General features: G+C 36.5%; 1 non-coding gene and 1 pseudogene across 1 annotated transcript; both read left to right on the top strand.

Moving 5' to 3' along the window:
* The first annotated feature begins 5,761 nt into the window (after window positions 1-5,761).
* Window positions 5,762-8,388, top strand: LOC129874170 (G-type lectin S-receptor-like serine/threonine-protein kinase At4g27290; annotated as a pseudogene).
* Window positions 8,389-19,205: 10,817 nt separating this feature from the next.
* LOC129875362 (small nucleolar RNA R71) lies at window positions 19,206-19,312 on the top strand. Its single transcript, XR_008763159.1, has one exon. It is a non-coding gene; the product is annotated as a small nucleolar RNA R71 (small nucleolar RNA).
* The last annotated feature ends 4,421 nt before the right edge of the window (window positions 19,313-23,733 follow it).

Below are 23,733 nucleotides of genomic sequence, written 5' to 3'. Positions count from 1 at the left end.
AAATGTGGTTTCATACAACAATTTGATTCATGGTTTGTGTGAAACGAGGAGGACTGATGAAGCGATGAAACTGTTTTTGGAAATGGGAGAATTTGGGAGTGAAGAGAGAATTTGGGCCTGATTTGGTGGGTGTATTAGTGAGTGGGGTGGGGTTATTTGGGTGGGTATTTTTTTAAGGAAAAATTACTCATTTACACATGTTATATTACCATATTTACTAATACTCTCAACTAGTTGAAAAAATATCAAAACTCCCTATTTTTTTAACTCTCTCACTCTTTCACTAATACATCACTTTTACCTTATATCAGTTATCCTAAATTCACGCATATTCTTCAGCCTCGTCGTCGGCAGTTTCTTTTTTTCAATTTCAGTCCATCTATTACTCAATTTCAAGCTTCTAAGTAAGGTATATTCAAGTTTTTCCTTTATTGGTATCTCACTTCATTCTCACCTCCTTTGATTCCCTCTGTTTTCTTCCATAATTGTTTTTACTCATATTGTTCACTGATACACATGGAATCTGCTCCATCTTTTAGTGTTGGTCTGACTCAGTTGAATAAAAATCAAGAAATTTTTGTTTCACTGGATGAGGTTAGATCCAAACGCCGTAACGATCCATCAGTGATGGATAAGCTACATGAGAAATTGAAGTCAAAATCTCAAGTTCAACATTCACCTAAAGAAGCCGACAAGAAGATTGAAGAGGTTTCAACACGCCCTAATCTCCCAAAGGTATGAGTTCATCTAAGATATGTTTTTTAATATCATTTTTATGAAGATTTACTGCTTCTGATACATATAATTTTATGTATCAGATTCGTATGTATCAACCTTTAATGATTCTAATACATTGAGTTTTTATATCAAATGCTCATGTATCAGGATTTACTACTTTTTATACATCTTATTTATGTATTAGGTTCTCATGTATCAAGCATACATGAGAATCTGATACATCTTGTTTATATTATTTTTTTAAAATGTCATTTTTTTTGAAGATTTACTTATTCCTGATACATTTAGTTTATGTATTAGATTCTTATATATCAAACTTTCATGTTTTTGATACATCATGTTTTTGTATCGGATTCTCATGTATCAAACTTTAATATTCCTGATACATCTTGTTTATGTATCAAATTCTCATTTATCAAGCTATAAGCATAGCTTGTGAGTATTAATAAATATGCATATTTAAATCATTACTGTGTCAAATTTAAATTTTTTTAAAGTTGTGTATTCATTTTATTTGCAGGGATTGTGGTATTTTCATGACTATTTTTATTGAATATCTTAGTGATGGAATTTCTATTCCAACTACTGGACTACATGCCGAATTCTTCCGTTCAAGATATGACGCACTATTGTGGAATTATGGTTATCGAAAGGCCAAGGATGGTTATGTTAGCGACAATGACGATTCAAAAAAATCTAAGAGAGATTTCATATCCCCTGGTCAAGGAGAACCGATGGACATCAAATAATTTTTATTTTTATTTTATAGTAGTAGAATGTACACTTATATTTTTGCACCAATAGTAAATATTTTTTTGGCTATTCAACAATTTAGCAGACTTTTAAGTTTTTCTCATATATATGTATCATATTCTGATTTATCAAATTTGAATAATTCTGAGACTTCTTATTTATTTATCAGGTTTTCATTTATCAATCTTTAATACTTATGATACATCTTATTTTTGTATCATATTCTCATGTATCAAACTTGATTACTTCCGATACATCTATTTTATGTATCATATTGTAATGTATTAAGATTTAATGATCCTGATACATCTACATTTATATATCAGAATATCATGTATCAATCTTTACAACTTCTGATACATATACTTTATGTATCAGATTGTAATGTATCAAGATTTAATTATTTTGATACATCTACATTTATCATGTATCAATCTTTACAACTTCTGATACATCTACTTTATGTATCAGATTGTAATGTATCAAGATTTAATTATTTTGATACATCTACATTTATCATGTATCAATTTTTACAACTTCTGATACATCTACTTTATGTATCAGATTGAAATGTATCAAGATTTAATGATTCTGATACATCTACATTTATGTATCAGAATATCATGTATCAATCTTTACAGCTTCTGATACATTGTTTATGCATCAGATTGCAATGTATCAAGCTTTACAAATTTTGATACATCTACATTTATGTATCAGCATCTCATGTATCAAGATTTAGAGCTTCTGATACATCTAGATTATGTTTCAGATTCTTATGTATCAAGATATAATGATTCTGATACATCTACATTTATGTACCAGTTTATCATGTATCAAGTTTTACAGCTCTTGATACATCTACAACCTATATCAATACAACATGTTATGTATCAATCACAATTCAGTTGAAAACTAATACAACAACCTTTAAAGTATCAACCCTTAATACGTCGAATGTTTATGTATTCGCTATTCTCATGTATCAGATTCGAAATTACTATTAATATCAAGTAATTTACAATGAAAATAATTACTAACCATCCATATATCAATTATTGATATTCAATTACTATTCTGGTTAATTGATATATGTATCAAATACAATCCACACTGTAAAAAAACTATGTAGATGTAAGTACATGATCCAAATAGAATGTATCTTGGCATAACAAAACATCATTTCTCTTTGGGAATGAAATTACAAGTCTTTATGTTGTGGCCTTCATGGCCACAATGACTACAATAATTTGTGCTCATTTTTATTTTCTCACTAGAGTACTTTTTTCTTCCTTTCTTTGGTCTTCCTAGCATCCTTTTGTATCTTGGTGGCAAGAAGAATTCTTCCAAAAATTCTTTCGGAACAGACCAATCTTTCTTATCTGGCAATTGATAAGTATTTGCCAACGCCTCTGGCCTGTAGTAATCAGAACAGTATGGGTGCATATCTGTAATGTTCTTGCTCTTCAACACTACAATTGCGTGTGGACATGGTATCTCGTCTAGTTAAAACTTGCCACAATTGCATGTTTTTCTTTTAAGACACACAATGTATCTTATATCTGACTCATAAACAGAATAAAGATATTCTGATGAAGCAACAACCTGTAGCAAATAATTATCACGGATATGTATCAGAACTGATGTATCAAATACAGAACTGATGTATCAGGAAATAATGATCACAGAAAATACAGAACTAATGTATCATATAGCTATGTATCAAGCAACTATGTATCAAGTAGATATCTACTTAAAAATAATAATTGGTGTGTACCTTCATTCTCGAACACTTCATTGTGTTTGATACTTGGATATCTTCAAATTTCCTACCCAAAGTATATTTTGTATAAGCTGTTATTTCCATACTTTTGCAGTTCCAAGCACCAAATAACATTCTCGTTTGCTCCAAAAAGTCAATTATAGACAGCTCTCGTTTGGAGAACAATGTTTTCACTTTTTACGATCGATAGCTATCTCAAACTATATATGTGAATATGCTAACACACTTCTGGAAATATTAGCTTGTCTTAGTGATGATGGATCAAAACACACACACACAAATTTAGGTATAGCATCGTTCATTTCTTGAATAAAGTTAACATGTATCAGATATACTTACTATGTATCAGTATGTATCATGAATATTAACCAACAAAAATTAACTCTACAAAATCAACAGTATATCTGGAAAAAGTATTAAACTGACTTATATACATAATGTTATGATGTATCATGACAGATAAAATAAAAAAATATTAGCCTGTATCAGATAGACATAGATTGTTATGTATCTGATACATTGTGAAAGCAAGTTTTTGAATTGTTTTACTTGATACATAATACTTAGTATGTATCATGAATATTAACCAACGAAAATTAACTCTACAAAATCAACAGTATATCTGAGAAAAGTATTGAACTGACTTATATACATAATGTTATGATGTATCATGACAGGTAAAATAAAAAAATATTAACCTGTATCAGATACACAGAGATTGTTATGTATCTGATACATTCTGAAAGCACGTTTTTAAATTATTTTCCCATAATTTATGCTAGAACTTATGCTCTGTTTTTGAGTTTTTCTTCATAGTCAGAATTTTTGTATAGTTCATAACTCACCTCGGATTGCCAAACTCCAGAATGTCTCAATAGTATCGCGATATTCATCTTGATTCGCTTGATGAAACTCAAAATTTGGATTGAATTTTTTGTTAGAACTTATGCTCTGCTTTTGAGTTTTCCTTCATAGTCAGAACTGTTTCTTTTTTTAAAAGGATTCTTTGTCTTAATTAGCACGGTAATTGATTGAAACAATCAATTATAACTTGATTTACGTTACTACCCATAAATAACCTAACAACATTAATTATTTTACACCCAAAACCTGATGTATCAGCATAGTAAGTAATGTATTAGAAATTTTTTAAAAAAGGAGAAATCAGGTAATTTAAAAAAAAATGAGGGATACATTGTAATTGGGCCTTTTCACTATGGGATTTAGGTAAAGTTTACTTTTTTTAAACTCGGGTTTTTTTGTTTGTGGATTATTTTTAAAAGAGAAACAGATAAATGGATAAGATGAGGATAGATGTCCTCACTTGTCCATCCGTTAGTGTGAAGGGCATTAAAACTCCACTTTTTGGACGGCAGGGATGTTGGTGTATCAATAATATAATGGAGGGTATATAAATACCATTTTCGAAAATTTGGGGTATATATATCCTTTTTCCCATATATCCTTTTTCCTTTGTTAATTTCTGTATTTCATATTTTGAAATTAAACTTTTAAAATTTGAAGAAATTTTATAAAAAAAGTTCAGGACAAACATGATAAAGCCAGATGTAAGAGCTGGATCATTATCTGTGATATAGCAAGTTGTAAGAACTGAGTTACAATTAGCTAGACCATTTAGTATTGGGCTGAATAGTAATCCTGGCCAATTTGGCCTACAGACTGCCTATTAATTCAAGGGTGACTTAAATACATATTAGTTTGTGATATTATAAATATTATCAGATTTTGAATTTCGGATACATGTATCAAGTACGTCCAGATATGTCTAGATACATGTAACTTGAATACGGGGTCAAAATAGGTGTAATTTGTTGTAGATACATTTTATCAAAGTGGATTTACATGTATCCGACTCACCCGCTTCTCTCCAATCTCGCTCCCACTCTTCTCTCTCTAGCCTCTCTCCCTGTATCTAGTATTCCAGATGCATTTATCTAGTGTGATTCACATGTATCTTGGGATCTTGCTCGCCTCCCTACTATCTCGCTCGTCTCTCTCCCTATCTTAGTGTATTTGCTAGCAAAATACATATATGTAGGTGTATCTGACTTGAAATCTAGTAGAAAATTATTAATTAGTGAGACAAAGGGTAGTCCGGTGCACTAAAGCTCCCGCTATGCGCAAGGTTAGTGAGACAATATATAATTATTTCAAAGTATAAGGAGAATCAACAAATATAATATTTGTCTAATTAGGTAGTTTTTCCTTAATTCAATCACAATCCAAAATTTATTTGAGTACATAAATACACAAAACCTGAGCTCAGTTGAAGATAAAAAGAAATGTGAACATACCAAATTTCCACGCGATTATATGTCAATAAGAATGATCAACCTATAATGTCTCGTCAAAGTCGAGACACTTCGATAACAACGTAGTTTAGTCAAATTGATTATATGAAAAGCACACCTATTCTGAACATATCCATGACTCCATCTGTGTAAGCAAACAACAAATTGAAAACTCCATCTGCTGTCCAATTTTAACTCTACAAATTCCATTAATAAAACAAACCATCACAGGCTTCTAGTACCTGAGATAACAATACGACCAATGGAAGCCATAAACGTTATACTTTTCTTCTTGTCATCCATATGTATTCTGTCGAGTGCTCTGGATACAATACCTGCAAATCAACCTCTAACAGATGGAAGCATCACTATTTCATCAGGTGGAAAGTATAAGTTGGAATTTTTCTCACCTGGGACATCCGGGAAACGGTACTTAGGAATACTGTTCAATAAAGTTACTGTACAGACAGTGGTATGGGTTGCTAATAGAGACAATCCACTCAACGATACATCCAGCGCACTAAATGTTACCAGACAAGGAATTCTTACTCTTCTAGATGGTTCTGGCGGAGTCATTTGGTCCTCCAATGCCACTAAACATGTGCAAAATCCAGTAGCACAACTCCTTGATTCAGGCAATCTTGTTGTTAGAGATGCAGCCGAGGATAAGGCTGAGAATTACCTGTGGCAGAGTTTTGACAATCCAGGTGAAGCAGCTTTACCTGGAATGAAGCTTGGGATCAATCTGAAAACTGGTTTTCATCGTTCCCTCTGGTCATGGAAGAGCACAGATGATCATTCCAGGGGTGACTTTACTTGGATATTCGATACTCGTGGATTATTACAAACATTAATTATGAATGGTTCCATTGAACTCTGCAGGGCTGGACCATGGAATGGTCGAGTCTTTCCTAGTGCACCATCTCGTGACACCTTATGGAATGGTTATAACTATACGTACTTATCTGATCCTAAGGAAATATCCTTCGTGTATGAACTCACAGACAGCTCTATCATTGCAAGGATAGTGATGCAACTCAATGGAAATCTACAGCTTTCAGAATGGAATAATCAGCCCCAAAATTGGGACGATATTGTCGGCGCGCCAGCTGATAACTGTGACATGTATGACCAGTGCAACTCATATGGTTTGTGCAACAGCCACAACTCCCCAATCTGCAGATGTTTGGATAAATTTGAACCAAAAGATCCAGCATTATGGGCAAGTGGAAATTGGTCAAAACTCAAAAGGCTGTGTTAGAAAGACATCATTGGATTGCCAAAAGGAACTTAAATTCTTGAAGTATCCAGGCATCAAGTTGCCCGACACTTGGTTTTCCTGGTACAGTCAAGGAGTGACTCTTAATGCATGCGAGGAATTGTGCTTGAGAAACTGCTCGTGTATGGCTTTTATGAATCCAGACATAACAGGGACAAAGAAGGCTACTTGCTTTGGTTTAATGAGCTGATGGACATCAGAGAGTTTGGTGCTAGTGGCCAAGATATCTATGTAAAGTTGGACTCTTCAGAGTTAGGTACAAATCTGTTTCTTCACTTTTTCATGTAAGGCTGTTAAGAATGCTACATTAGATTTCTTGACCAAATTAAATGTCATTGAATGAGCAAGTTGAGGTTTCTCTACATTATTTGAAAAAACAAAACAAAAAAGATTTTCCTTCTTATGAAACTCAGATGAATTTATATTGATCCTCAGGTAACTCCAGTACAGAAAAAGTGAAGAAATTTAGAATCAGTTTGCCACTGGCAGCATTAGGTCTGCTCTCAGCACTATCCTTAATCTTCTACATAAGGCAAAAGAAGAAGAAGGATCAAAATCAACAACATTTTAGCAAAGGTAAACCAGAGGTTTTTGCTGCTTTTGAATTAGTGGTACCTTTTATCTGGTCATATTTGGTAAATATCAGAAATTTTCTCTTTACATCCAATTAAGTCATTATTTTAACAGGAAGAAGAACAAGAATCTCTGAAATGTTCTGCACTAACGAAAGCAAAGATGAAGAGTTAGATTTACCATTGCTTGATTTTGAAACTATATCTCATGCTACCAATAACTTTTCACTGAGCAACAAGTTTGGAGAAGAGAAATAGAGGGTTCTTGCATCCAGACCATAACCATAATCGTCTAGGACATGTAGGAGATCTTATTGTCTATCCTATATGCTAAGTAAAACTTATAGCATCTAACTGTATGATATTAAATGTTCAGGTGTGGATCCTTTTCAAAGAAGACAGGGTTGTGGAAGTAATATATACACAACTAAGGCAGTCATGCAATCACTCTGAAGTTCAAAGATCAGCCCATGTAGGTCTATTATGTGTGCAGCAGTGTCCAGAAGATAAGCCGAATATGACATCAGTTGTGCTCATGTTGGGTAGTGATGTCGCACTACCTTTGCCTAAAGAGCTAGGCTTTTTCAATGGAAGAAGCTGATTCACTGAAGCTGACAGTTCATCTAGAAAGCATGGAAAAACTTCTCGCAATGATTTAAGCATCACACAGTTGGATGCCAGATAGGAGATAAATTTTCAGGTCATGGATGTTTTCTTTAGAGGCTAAATTAACTGAATTGTTCCGGTTATATAGCGCAACAACTACGGGTTATTCAACTAAATAGTTTACTCAAGAATCTGTGGCATGGTATTAAACATGACTAATTGACACTTAATTTGCTGTATATAAAGATAGGAGCAGAGTTGTGAAAAGAGCTAAAAGCATTCTCTACATACGAAAGCACCATGTACATTTGCTTATTAAAGAAGAGCAGCTTATACTGTAAAAGATTTTCAGCCTCCGTTGGGGGAAGTAAGAGCAATTCTCCCTTTCCTTGCGCCAGTTCCATTCATGAGATGACTTTTCCCTTACTCTTTTCATTCACAATTTCTGTCTACCCACTCATCTCCCTGTAACTGGAACCTCCTTTTCAGTCACCCTCTACAACTAAGTTGAGCACTTTCAGCTCCTAGACTAGTGTTGCTACCAAAGCACGCGCAAGTGTATGCGGTTTCACAAGTAGTACAGTGACTCTTTTCAGAGCTGGATTGTTGAACCCAAAGGACTTTAATCAAGCTACTAAGCAGTTTTCAAAGAAGTTCATTTAATTGCGTGTGTTGTAAGAAGTTGAGATATTTCTAATACTAATTTCAGATATGAAGAGATGACTACTATTAAAAACGATTCAATAATTACGGGGATTAATCAGATTACGAGAGATTCCAGGGTTGTAGCATAAGAAGAAGTTAAGCATAATATTCTTCGCTTTTAGTATTTAATTACCAATTTATAGGGTTGATATTACAATCATGGTCTTCCGACCTCCAATTGTCTATCTTTATTGACAGCCTAACTACATCGTTGACCGGAAATGGGCATGTATCAATAAAAACGCATTAAGCTATCTTCCTATTTCTTAACCAAACGTGGTATATAGGTATGAGTCATTGGCGTCCTATATACGAATCACTCTAACCCTAGCATGAACACGTTCCCTACATTCGTTGTTCTATCTCCTATTCATCTTCCGAATTCACAGTAGACAACATATTTATTCTAATTCTGGCCAAACATTAAAATAGTAAAAACGAAAATGAAGGAGTAATTAAAGGCAATAACCCATTGTCAACCAAAATAAAACATTATTAAGCCATAACCTTGTAGCTACAACCCCAGAACTAGGGCGATTAGCCACTCATGTTTAGTGGAAACACAAAGTAAATTATTTCAAACACATTAATGTTCAAAAGAGAGAAGAAGAAAACAAACCTAAGGTGAGTATCCACTTCTCTCTACTTATCCTTCCAAATGAGTGCGTCCAGTCAAAAAGCCCAAAGGGTCTATTTATAGCGTTTGGAAACAAATCCCCTTTTCCTTGTTTTACTCGAAATAATTAAATTGCAGAATTTTTTTGGGGACACAGTGGCGCGGCGCGCCCAGATAGCGCCAGCAATACCCTTTAGTAGTTTCAGCTTTGGCGCGGCGCGCCTGCAATGCGCCTGTTCAGGCCTTCAGTAATTCAGCCACTGACACGGCCCGCCACAGTGGGTCCTAATTTGGCTTCAGTAGTTCAACTGCTGGGGCAATGCAGCCGACCAAGATCTTCCATTTTATCTTTCTTCGTTCTCCCGGTCAGCTTGTATCACTGCAATTTTTGCTTTCAAGCGATCAATTTTCCTCCAAAATTTGTGCATTCAGTAAACACAGACCTTAGTGCACACTTATCCTTCATTCACTTCAAAACACAACAATTCAGACATAAAATATTCTCAAAACGACTACTAAATGTGGGAAAACAAGGCACATGCGCAGATAAATGTGCCCAAGATCAACCAACTGTAAATGATTCAGAAATTTAGCTTAGTTAAAGACATGGGAAAGTTGGCCAAGTGTTTTGGTGGCTTAAAATATGAGGAATCTATTCAATTATGCATCATGAGTGTTGAAATATTTGCTAGGAAGCTTCATATTATGGAAATAACATACAATAGCGCATTGTGAGTTCTGCTTGGCACAAAGTTTTAAGTAAATTGGTTAAACAATGACAAGTTCCCTCTTTTTCAGTCTATCTTTCAATCGATGAAAAAATCTGTATATTTTCCTTCAATGTTCTCAAAGACTTGTCTGATTATGAAATCTATGCATCATATTGGTCCTAATCCTAGATCTTCTAAGATTATTAGTACAATTGAAAAAAGAAAAATTACATTGTAATTTGTATCAAAGGTTGTGGCCTAGTGATCAATGAATTGGATTAATAACCATGAGGTCTCTGGTTCAAATCTCAGCTAAGGAAAAAATACTATAAGATTTATTTGCGTTTGTCTGAGCCTTGGTGGATAGAGTTATTCAATATGCAGTACTTATGCTGCTGGGTAGCAGGTACCCATAGAATTAGTCAGCTGTGCAAGTTTGGCCGAACACAACAATTATGGAAAAAATAAATTATATTATAGACTATTAAACTGGATCGATATTCAATAGTGAAACAAGGATCTGTGAACATTATTGCTTTCAAGTTGGATCCAGAGTTGCCCCTTAGTTATATTAGTGTGAGTACGCCAAGTAGCATGTTTGGGAAGATCTTTCGGCGTCATGTACATGTTCTTCTCTAGGACATGTTGCATACACGAGGAAAAGTCTTTCATATATAGCTTGGAAGACATCTCCATCTTCTAGCTTGGTTAATATAGCTGAAAAGTGTCATCACCCTTCTTTCAACCCTTTAGAAGTTGCATGGCTAAAAGATAAACAAGAACTGTGGTGCAGTAATAGTTCGCATAATACAAGAACCTCTTTGGTTTTACGATTTGTTGTCTTTTCTAGTCACCATCATGGTGTTTGGGTTTGTTTCATTGATAAGATCTGTTACTTATTGATTTAAGAAAAAGAACCTCCTTGTCCACAAATTCCAATCTGGTTAAGATGCGGGAAAGGAGGGTATCTACTTCCCCAGAAAGTCTTGCCCCAAAATGATGTTAAACAAGTCTACAGGGCAATAGTGAAGTTTGCTCATGCTCGTCCATGCCAAAGGCCCTAAGTTAAACTCTATTCCACGAGTAACTCCAACGGCGGTAGTATTGTTGTTGGCAGTGACTGCCTTCAACCAACTATTTCTTAGAATGTATATGAGACCAAATGATAACATCCACGATAGCATACCTCCATTAAAGTTGATGGGTTTAATGAAAAATGAAGAAGATGCTTCTTGTGAATTTTTTTCCAAGAATAAGTAGTTCAGGTACTTACTCGGCGCTTCTACAGTGCGTCCGCCTAGATCTTCCTTTTTATCTTCCTTCTTGCTCCCGTTCAGCTTGTACCACTGCAATTTTTGCTTCCGAGCAGCCAACTTTCCTCCAAAATTTCTGCATTCACTTAACACACACCTTAGTGCACACTTATCCTTCATTTACTTCAAAACACAATAATTAAGATATAAAATATTCTCAAAACAACTACTAAATGTGGGTAAAGCAAGGCACATGGGCACATTAATGTGCCCAAGATCACCACTCCACACTTAGAAGTTTGTTCATCCTCGAATAAACACCTAACTCATGCATGGAACACTAGAATACAATGTATATAAGGCTGTCTAAATTGGATACACAATTTGCATTCAAATTCTCAACATCGCACAAGCATGTTCACATTTCCACACAAGAATGACTAGTTCAACACCTCCTAACCTCAAGAACTGACTCTATAATGCAACAAACTCATATGCATCATTCAGTCAGCAATCATGTAAGTAAGTTACCAATCCTTTCAATTAAACATATGCCCTCACAACAAAGAAATTACCCATATTCACTCGCACATATGTACCTTTGACAATAATGGGTAGGCAATATCAAAGTTCGCTCACACTCCCAAATGAAGCCACATGTGCCCGAGACATACCATAGGCTTGCCCTTAGTGTAATGCGCCACTAATTCGAGAATTCAAAAGTTCAAGATCAATTAGGACTTTTATAGGTTGTAATGCAGGTTAGGGGATGGGTAGACTGTCTTTGGCTAGGAATAGTGACTACATTCCCAAGCGCTTTAATACATCAAATCTATCATCATTTTTTTACACACTTTCTTTATAACCTTCTTCTTGCCCCTCACCACATGACCTTCCCCTTTTTCTTTAAGCCACCCAACTACTACTTGTAGGGAGATTTGAAATCTTTATGCATTTCTAATTTCCTTATTATTTTCTTTTTTATTTTATTCTTAAAAAATCACTTTATTCATGCACTCCCTATCCACAATAATTGAGCTTTTCTAAGAACCCATGATGACCATTTTGGGGCCTCACACTTATCTCATCTTATTCCCTCACTTTTCTTCACCTAAAGCGCTTAGGAGCTTTGGTTCAAATTCACGGTCTAAAGAAGGAATGAAATATGGCTTGTATGAGGTTACCAAAGAGAAATCCACAATCTCAAAGGGGCTAACTATGGAAAAACATTCTATGTGGGTATCAATAAAGGGGAACATCCAAACAAGGCTATCAAAGAAATGCCTATATCACTTCTTAAGATTTACATTCTTCATTTCATTTTACCAACACACGGGCAAGTTCTGGCCATCAAAAGCAACATGGACTAAATCAAAACCTAACACACACGGCATATATCCAACTTAAGAATGTCAACTACATATTACCAACCTCACAATCATATGAATTCAACATTAAGCATGCATTATTTGAGTAAAATACAAGAGCTTAGGTGTATTAGAAACTATTTATTTCATTATATACCATGATTTTCATAATTCCGTTTGTTTTATATACAATCATGCAGCCTAATCAGACACCTTATATATATGCAACAGAATGATGATGAATACCCTTAAGACGGTCGTCATCCATCCATCATCGGGAAATGCCACTCGAGGCTGGCTCTATATAACCCCGGTTGGTTGCTAAAGATGACCCCTCGCCTTGGTCTCCTAACTTATGCCTACAACACTTTTTTGGTGTATGGTTCAAAGGGACTATCCTTGGCTAAAGAACCAAAAACAACTACCAAGAAACCCAAAATAAAAAATGTAAATCCAAAAAAAAACTCTACACAAAATATAATTTGAGAATTCCATCTCCCACCCCACAGTTAAACCAAGCACTATCCCCAGTGCACAATTAAATCAAAAAGTAAAAGAGTAGAAGAAGGAACTCCCTGGGCCTCTTAGTCATTGTCCCCATCCTCAACGGCGGAAGTATCATCAACTGCCATAAGTACAGTGGCAACATCATCATCCTTCTCATTGCCGCCCATCTAGTCAAAAGTGGGCTCATTGTCATCCAAAGGCTCTTGAAATACGGGGGCCATTCGACACATATACATAGAACTATCCATGAGAGGATATCGGTCCGCCAATGCAATCATATCTTCATCAGCCACTAGACGTCCACCAATTAGTAACTGTAGCTCTGTCATACCAAATATTCTACCTGTCAAACTATCGTTCTGAGCTTGCCGGTCAGTGGCAGACAACACTGGCCCATGGGATGTATCCCGAGCCTTCGTCTTAGTCACATCTACCAAGTCAAAAATAAAGTAAGGGGATCTCAGCCCTCTTAAGTTATGGACCTCTTGTTCAACCCTCTATGCCCACAAATAATGGGTCAACAAACTACCATAGTAGAAATGCCACCTTTTTTTGTTCTTGAACTTCATCATATTGTGGCATAGCAAAGATATACCCAAACAATCATATCCCAAGTGATATCAGACATGTGTTTACAAGGCAACAACATACTACTCATAATTTTCAACCACACCCTAGCCTCTTGGTTTAGATGCGCATAGTGAAACGTAGAATAGTTCCCCATATCTTTTGTCCTATCTCAACGCGCAACCGAATTAACACAGCACAAGGTGTGATAAATGTCTTTATAAGGGGTTGTTCATTCATTTCCAAATACTTGGAATAATCATAATGGGGAGTCCCCATAAATCCATTCAATGCCCGAATAGTAAACTGGATCACCTTACCCCTCACCTCTACCTTATTACTACTAGACTGCTCAGTATTCCAATTAGCTTAAAATTCACGAACAAGAATAAGATTACACTCACCTTGGTCCTCGAAAATGTATTGAAGACCCAAGTTATACACCATATCATGAATTTGTGGGAACTCAGCCTATAATCTGTCCTCATATACGTATTCATCACCTAAATACTTAGCTTTTTTTGTGACTCGACCTAATCTATCCCGTATCTTTCAATTGCCTGCTTTCCAAAGCGGCATGGTGGAAGCCTTGTACTTATTGGTTTTGCAGAAATAGATGCCCCACCCTTGCGAGAACTTTTTCTACCCTCTCCCGTATTTACTTACTTACCCTTGGGTGACATTGGAATAGAAGTAGCAATTTGTTTAGGGTTGGGGTTGGGTTAGAAGGATAGGGTGGTGGTTTAAGAGTGGTGGGTGGTTAGAAGAGAGAGGAGAGTATAGTTTTTGAGTTTGGGGGTGGAGTTCAACAATGGAGGTGTTGGTTGAAGGGTTTTAGAGGAGGAAATCTAAGAAAAAGAAAGAAAAAAGGGTTTTGATGTTTTGGAGGGGAAAATCGGGTGTGTGTGAGAGAGAGTATAGAGAATGGGTTAGGTTTTGGGGGAAGGGATCTTTCAAAATTGGAGATTTCTGAGTTGGGGCCGTAAACCTGCACCTGGGGCAATGGTGGCGTAGTGCGCCCAGACTGCACCTACTTGGAAATTCACCGAGCAAGGCTTGGCGCGGTGCGCTAAAAGTACGCTCATCCAAGCCTTCGATAGTTTTAAGGATAGTGCAGTGCACTGTTCAGGCCCTTAGTAATTCTGTTCCTGGCATGGTTCCCCTAGTGCACCAGCCTGCCCCTTCTATGATTTTCATTCCTCGCATTACATGTCAACTTCCTCGAGTTTTGAATTGTATCCTGTCACTCTGTGCTTCAACACACAAAGTTAGAAAGAAAAACATTGTTGGTTGCCTCCCACCCAGCGCCTTATTTTTGGTCATTTCATGACTCTTCTTTTTGTTATTATATATTGTTTGACAACTAAAAATTAACCTATGGCTAATATTACAAGAAAATTACATAAAAATAAAAATCTACCCTAAAAATCAAAATTATAAAAATTCTAGTCCTATGTGGTAATGGCTCTAGGAGTACCAAATTAGGTGAAGATGTGCTTCTTCAAGAACTTGCTCACTATTTTTCAATCATTTATAGGAAGAGCCACGACCTCAACCCATTTGGACACATAGTCCATTGCCACTAAGATATACTGGTTCCCATAAGATGATGGAAACGGACCCTTGAAGTCCATACCCTATACATCAAAGATTTCGACCTCTATAATGTTGTGTAATGGAAATTCATGTCTTCTTGATGTGGTACCCATCCTTTGACATTGATCACAGTTCTTCACATACCCTGCAACATCTTTAAACAATGTAGGCCTAAAGAAACCAGATTATAGTACCTTATGGGCTATGCGCTCCCCTCCATGATGGCCACCATTTTGGTGAAGAGTAGAAACTATTCAGCACTTGGCGCACCTCAGTTTTTGGCACACACCTTCTTATTATTCTGTCAGAACCCTACTTGAACAAGTAAGGCTCATCCCATATAAAGAACCTGACCTCATACATCAACCTCTTTTTTTATTGTGAAGTTGCATATGGTGGGAACACTTCACTTACCAAGTAATTCACGATATCAGCATACAACGTCAATTCAGTCACCTCCAAAACTAAGGAAATTCCACTTTAATCTGTATTTGTTCCCCAACATGTGTTGAACTTTCCAACTTGGAGAGATGGTTGGCAACCTAATTCTCATATCCTTTGCGATCCTTGATCTCAATATCGAACTTTTGCAGCAACAGGATCCATTTAATGAGTAGCTTCTTTGCATCTCTTTTGCTAAACAAGTACCTAAGAGTTGTATGGTCAGTATAAACAACAACTTTCATACCTACTAGATAGGATATGAACTTGTCAAATGTATAAACCAGTGCCAACAACTCCTTCTCCATGACAGTGAAGTTAGCTTGGGCTAAATCTAGAGTCTTGCTTGCATAGTAAATGGAATGGAAGATCTTCTCCTTTTTCTAACCCAAGACTACCACTACTGTTGCATCGCTAGCATAACACATGAGCTCAAAAGGTAACTCCCAATTGAGAGCTATCAAGTTTGGGGCTTTAGTTAGCCTCTTCTTCAACAACTCGAATGCTTACATACTCTTATCATCAAATGTGAACTTTACTTCCTTTTCTAGTAGACTGTACATGGGCTTGGTGGTTTTGGAAAAATTCTAAATGATTCTTCTATAGAACCCAGCATGTTATAAAAAGTTGAGAATACCTTTTATTGAAATCGGGGGAGGTAATTTCCCTATCACCTCTATCTTAGCTTTGTCTACCTCCAGTCCTTGTTTGGATACTTTGTGACCCAACAAAACCCCCTTCTTCACTAGGAAATGGAATTTTTCCTAGTTTAGGACAAGATTGGTCTCTTCATACAGTGCTAAGACCCTCTTCAAGTTCTGCAAACACAAGTCAAAAGACTCCCCAAAGACTGAGTAGTCATCCATAAGAATCTCTATAAAATCCTCGACCATGTCATGGAAGATCGCCATCATACACTATTGGAAAGTTCTAGGAGCATTGCACAAGTTGAATGGCATATGCTTGAATGTATATATTCCATAAGGACACGTGAAAGTAGTCTTTTCCTGGTCTTCAGGTGCAATTGAAATCTAATTGTACCCTGAGTACCCATCTAGAAAGCAATAGTATTCTTGCCCCACCAATGAAAGGAACTGGGTAGTGATCCTTCCTTATTTCCTCATTCAGTCTACGATAGTCCATGCAAATTCTCCATCCAATGACTGCTCTGGTGGGGATTAACTCATTCTTCTCATTTATGATCACATTCATCCCCCTTTTTTTAGGCACACACTGGACTGGACTCACCTATTTTCTACCTGAGATGGGGTATATGATGCCTGCATCCAGCCACTTAATAACCTCATTTCTTACCACATCCTTTATCACAGGATTCATTCTACATTGAGGCTGTGCAACTGGTGTATGCCCTTCCTCCATGAAAATTCTATGCAAGCACAAAGCTAGGTTAATTCCATATAGATCAGCCATTTGCCAGCCCATATCTTTCTTCCTTCATCTAAGCACATCCAGAGTTGTTGTAACCTGCACTTCATACAAAGAAGATGAAAGAAATACATGTAAAGTATCATTGACACCAAGGAACGTATACCTGAGATGAGATGGAAGTGGTTTCAACTCTAATTTAGGAGTTTCCTTAGTTGAAGGTTTGAGTGAAGGACCAACACTCTATTCAATGGCTCAATGTGTTATTTCCACAAGCTCACATTGGGAGTATCTAACACGCTATCAAATTCTTGTACTATAACATCACCCTCTATATCTTGAATCATTAACACTTTCTTCATAAAGTCCCTTGATTCCACACATTTTTTCGCCACTACTTCATCAATAACAGTTTTTGTAGATAGCTCCTTATATACAACAGGAAATTTTAATGTGTTATACACATCAAATTCCTTCACCTTGTCATGAGCTCTCATTGTAAGTCTTACAGCCGCCAATCTATCAATGCCTCTCCTGTTGCCAAGAATGGGCATCCCAGAATGAAAGACACATCTAGGTCTGGCTCGATGCCTGAGATGAAAAAGTTGATAGGAAAAATGAGAGATCCAACTGAACTAAGACATCTTTAATGATTGCATCTGGCCTAGCCACTGAGTGGTTTGCTAGTTGCAACAAGATGGTAGTAGGATTCGGATTTCCTAAGCCTAATTTCTTGAACATAGAGTGGGCATCAAGTTGATACTTGCACCCAAATCACAGAGTACTCTTGCGTTAACACACCTCCCAATGTTAAATTGTACTGTGAAACTCCCTGGATCTTTCTGCTTGGTTAGGAGATTAACTTTATTCAAAATTCTAGAACTGCACTCCTCAGTGAGTGCTACTGTATCATACTCACCGAACTTGCTCTTGTTGGCCACAATGTCCTTGACATACTTGGCATACTCTAGGATACCCTGTAAAACATCAATCAAAAGTAAGTTAAGTTGTACCTATTTTAGCAAGTCAATGAATTTCATAAAACACTCCTCCTCTTTGTTTTTGAACTTTTATGGGAATGGCAGAGGAAGTTTTGTTTTTTGTTCTTCATCTGCTTTTGATCTGCTGGATTCACCTTCTTCCCCAATGTTTCCTTTACCTTTCACCTAGTTCGATTCAATTTGAAGAGCCAATTCAGCTAGTGGGCAACCACTAAGGGTACTCATGACATTCACCTATTTGGGGTTTGGGTTAGTGCTACCTAGCAAACCTCCTTGTTGGCGAGAGTTCTGTGCACTTTCCAGTTACCCCAACTGTTCTTCCAAGTTTTGAGTTGCATACTAATTTTGGCGGACATCTGCATCCAACTTGGCTTGGTCGGCCATGATTTATTTTAACATGTCCTCAACACTCATGTTTCCTAATTTTCCCATTTGTTGGTTCCCCTAGCCTTGATGATTATAGTGTTTTCCATCTCCTTGTTGCCAGAATTGGGTCTGCCCTTGATGTTGATTTTTCTAATTTCTACCCCTAGAGAAATTTGGGTGGTTCCTCAAATTGGGTCGTAAGTATTACCATAGTTCTGATGACCTCCTCCCCTTGGTGCATTACCCACGAAATTCACAGACTCAGGATTAGCTCCACAGTACTTCACTACATGTTCACTACTTCCATATACCTCACACCACATTGGTTACTGCAGAACCATATTTACTGGAGCCTGCTGCTGTCCCAATGCCAAATTATTAAAATGTGTGGTCATTATATTGTGCATTGTTAAAATCTGATCAAGGCTGTTATAGCATCAACTTCCAACATGCCTGCTTGTTTCTGTACCAAAGGTGTGGATTTCCCTCCGTTCCACTCAGGATGTCCCTGAGATATACGATTAAGAAATGTATATAGCTCATCATAGGCCTTCTCCAGTGCCTGTCCACATGTGGCAGAGTCAAGAAGAATTTTGGTGTTGGGTTCCAACCCCTCAATGAAGTTAAAGACCAACACTTCATTAGCTTAATGATGGTGAGGATGACTAATGAGGAAGGATTTAAACCTCTCCCAAGCTTGGTATAAATTCTCTCCAAATTTTTGTTTAAAACTTAAGATTTCACTTCTCAGCTTTGTTGTCTTCCTTGAAGGAAAGAACCTGACTAGAAACTTGTAAGCCAAATCATTCCACGAAGTGATTGAGTTTGGTAGTTCCGACTTCAACCACCACTTTTCTCCCCCCAATAGAGAACAAGAATACAATGATAGCCTCACATAATCAGGAGAGACCCAGTTGACGTGTAAGTATCGCTGATCTCTAGAAAGTTCTAGATATGTACTTGGGGATCTTCATGAGGCAAACCAGTAAACTGCTCGTTAGTGTGCAAAAGTTGCACCATATTGTGCTTTAGCTCAAATCTACCTCCAGTAGGTAGTTTCTGAATGCTAAAAGTGACATCCACTATGAGTGGGACTGTCATATCACGTACTATCCTCGTTGTCATCTCTACAGTTACCACCTCTGACACTTCTTGATTATCCACATGTTGAGTTTTTGTACTGGATATTAAGAGGCCGCTCTTCGCCTTTATTGATGTAAGAATCTTTCAGGCTCAGCTACTAGCTCTACAATCTCCCCACTTCTGTCCATTATACTGTCCGAGTTATGTGCTAGAATTCACAGCTAAGATCAATTTGTCAACACTAGCAAAACTAATAGAGAAACTTCAAACAGAACAAATAACCTAATTTAAATTCCTTGGAAACGGCGTTAAAAACTTGTTGCTACCAAAGCACACACAAGTGTAGGACCTCACAAGTAGTACAATGACTCTTTTTAGAGCCAGATTGTCAAACCCAAAGGACTTTAATCAAGCTGCTAAGTACTTTTCAATGAACCTCATTTAATCACGTGTGTTGTAAGAAGTTGAGATATTTCGACTGATAATTTTAGATACAAAGAGATGACTACCATTAAAAATGATTCAATGATTATGGGGATTAATCAAATTACTAAAGATTCCAAGGATGTAGCATAAAAAAAAAGTTAAGAATAATATTCTCCTCTTTTAGTATCTGTTGGGTTATTTAATTACTGATTTATAGGATTGATATTACAATTATGGTCTTTCGACCTCTAATTGTGTATCTTTATTAACAACCTAACTACATCATTGAGCGGGGATAGGCATGTATCAATAAAAACGCATTAGGCTATCTTTTTTATTTCTTAAGAAAAAGTGGTATATATACATGAGTCACTGGCGTCCTATATACGAATCACCCTAAGTTAAACCTAGTATGAACACGTTCTCCACATTCTTTGTTCTATCTCCTATTCATCTTCTAATCTCAAGGTAGACAACACATGTATTCTACTGCTGGCCAAATATTAAAATAGTAAAAATAAAAATGCAGGAGTAATCAGATGCAATAACCCATCGTCAACCAAAATAAGCTATTATTAAGCCATAACCTTGTAGCTATAGCCCCAGAACTAGGGCGAATAGCCAATCACGTTCAGTAAAAACACAAAGTAAATTGTTTCATACACTTTCATGTTCAAAAGAAAGAAGAAAAAAAGAAACCTAAGGTGAGTATCCACTTCTCTCTACTTATCCTTCCAAAAGAGTGCATTCGGTCAAAAAGGCCTAAGGGTCTATTTATAGCTTTTGGAAAAAATTCCCTTTTCCTTGCGGTACCCGAAATAATTAAAATTGCAGAATTTTGCTTGGGGACATAGTGGTGTGGCATGCCCAGATAGCGCTAGAAATATCCTTTAGTAGTTTCAGCCCTGGTGCGATGCGCCTGCAGTGCCCCTGGTCAGGCTTTTAGTAATTTAGGCACTGACGCGGCGCACCGCAGTGCGTCCTTTTCTGGCTTCAGTAGTTCAACTACTGAGGAAGTGCACCTGTAGTGAACCCGACCCAGATCTTCCTTTTTATCTTTCTTCTTGCTCTCGCTCAACTTGTAGCACCCCTTTTGGGAGGATGTCACTTACGAAATAAAAGGTAGTTTTACTTTTTAAAAAAAAATCACAAATAGTCAACACTGTTGTGGGTCCATAAAATACACAAAACTCGAATCAGTATTTATTACAAAACTATTATCCTCCTTTGTGCAAAATGACAAGCCAACATATAAATGCACGTGGCTCTAAAAGGTAAAAGTAAGCCCAAGTGAACAAGTATATCAAAGTATAGAATACAAACCTTGAAGATTTTCAAAATCAATATCAATATTCGAAGGCTCAAGTATCAAGAAACTTATAATTCAATTCGAAAGAGTTGTCAAATAATCAATTTCGCCTAATAGGTACGTTACACCTTCACACTAAGCACAATCAATATCAAGACGGACTGAAGCCCCGAAATCAAGAAGGACCGAAGCCCATATCAAGAAGGGTCATCACCCAATATCAAGAGAATCAAAAACCATGTTGAAAGTGGCTTTCCACTCGTACTCAAAATTGACGAAAATCCCATCGTCAAGACGGAATATAAATCTAAAGTCAAGATGGGCAAGATCCAAATAGAGAGGCATGCCAATATCAATGACAAGTCACCGTAACAAGAAGGACAAAGTCCCATCAAGAATGCAAAATGATCAAGCAAATTCATACAAGTGGGCGGTTTAGCGAAAGTTTTGTAATACTTGAGATAATAGTCATACCAAAATACAAAATAAGGAGCAAGGAAACAACCCATCAAAATACTTCAAATTTCAGAAAATTAAATATTTTAAGTTCAAGTTTATACACAAACCTTGACATTTTAGCATACAACAGGTTCTACCACAACTCGAGGAGCTCAATTCCTCTCCGCCATACACCAACCAAAATCCACTTCGTCAAATAGTTCCTCTTAGCTTGTATAAGCACATATACACCTTAAATACATAATCAAATATCTAATTAAGTTTAAAAGTCTCATCATATCTAAACTAAACATGAAATTAATAAAAATCAGTCCAAACTATTCAAACCGTAATTCTGGACAGTCTATTGTCATGTAGTTTTGCTCAGTTTCGAAGGGATAAATGGGGGAAGTAGGCTTTGTGTCCTCAATGAAAGTTATATACATGTGTATTAGGGTCTCATAAAAGTTTGAATCACCCCTACAACAATTCTGTACAAAAAGATATGCCTAAAATACCAACAACGGTCCACTCCAAAATAAAATCTGGGCAGCACCTCCCCTATACTTCATCACCCTTTTTCGAACAGCTAAAAGAAAAACTGGATTGCCGAAACTAAATTAAAGTTATATTCCTATGAAATATATTTTCAAAATATCTTGAATCACTCCAAACGAAGCTTTACACAAGGAGTTATACTAATATTACAAACGACAGTCATATCCCAAAATGGGTTTGCTACCAAGAACAAGAACCTCCTCACTGCCCCAACTAAAATTTTATGTTGTTAAAAACCGTTACTTAACCAAATAATACCTTAGACAATTAATTTATGGAACGAAATCAGAGGACTTACCTTGATTCAAGTCAAATCCGTGGTTGTCTCTCTCTTTTCTCTAAGTTTCTCTCTTTTTGTCTCTCACTTTCTAATTGCAAAAGATGACTTATCAAGAATTAGTCATCACTTTACATGTATATATATGATCCCTTGAAGTGTGACATGCGGTAACCCCTAGGGGTGACATGTGTCCATCCCCTAGGGCGCCACCTCATCCATGCGCCCAATCCAAAGCTGCCATGTGGCAGCATGGGGTCCATCCCAAGTAGGTGTGTCACCTACTTGGTCCAAATAGGTGCATCACCTACTTGTTTCAAGTAGGTGCTACGCCTCCTTTTCCCTCTTCCATGGATTCGTAGTCTCATCTCACTTTAAGAACCTATGTAATCCTTGCTACTTAAGCTCGACGTGTAATCAACTAGCTTTGTTATGTAAGACATCCCAATCAATAGCTTACGTAGAACTTCATAGATAACGTGGATCACCTAGCAATCCTTTAAAAAAACCATTAAGAGAAAATTGGGGTGTTACACAACTTGTACCACTGTAATTTTTGCTTTCAAGCGATCAATTTTCCTCCATGCATTTAGTAAACACACACCTTAGTGCACACTTATCCTTTATTCACTTCAAAACACAATAATTCAGACATAAAATATTCTTAAAACAACTACTAAATGAGGGCAAAAGAAGGCACATGCGCACATAAATGTACCCAAGATCAACCAACTATAAATGATTCTGAATTTTAGCTTAGTTAAAGACATGGGGAAGTTGGCTAAGTATTTTGGTGGCTTAAAATATGAGGAATCTATTCAATTATGCATCATGAGTGTTAAAATATTTTCTAGGAAGCTTCATATTATGGAAATAACATACAGTAGCACATTGTGAGTCCTCCTTGGCACAATGTTTTAAGTAAATTGGTTAAACAATAAGAAGTTCCCTGTTTTTCAGTCTATCTTTGAATCGATGAAAAAATCTATATATTTTCCTTCAATGTACTCTGAGACTTGTATGATTATGAAATCTATGCATCATTTTGGTACTAATCCTAGACCTTCTAAGATTATTAGTGCAA

Source organism: Solanum dulcamara, chromosome 11, assembly GCF_947179165.1.
Source record: "Solanum dulcamara chromosome 11, daSolDulc1.2, whole genome shotgun sequence".
Taxonomy (NCBI): Eukaryota; Viridiplantae; Streptophyta; class Magnoliopsida; order Solanales; family Solanaceae; genus Solanum; species Solanum dulcamara.
The sequence above is the reverse complement of the archived record's forward strand: the minus strand, read 5'-3'. Positions and strand labels throughout refer to the sequence as shown.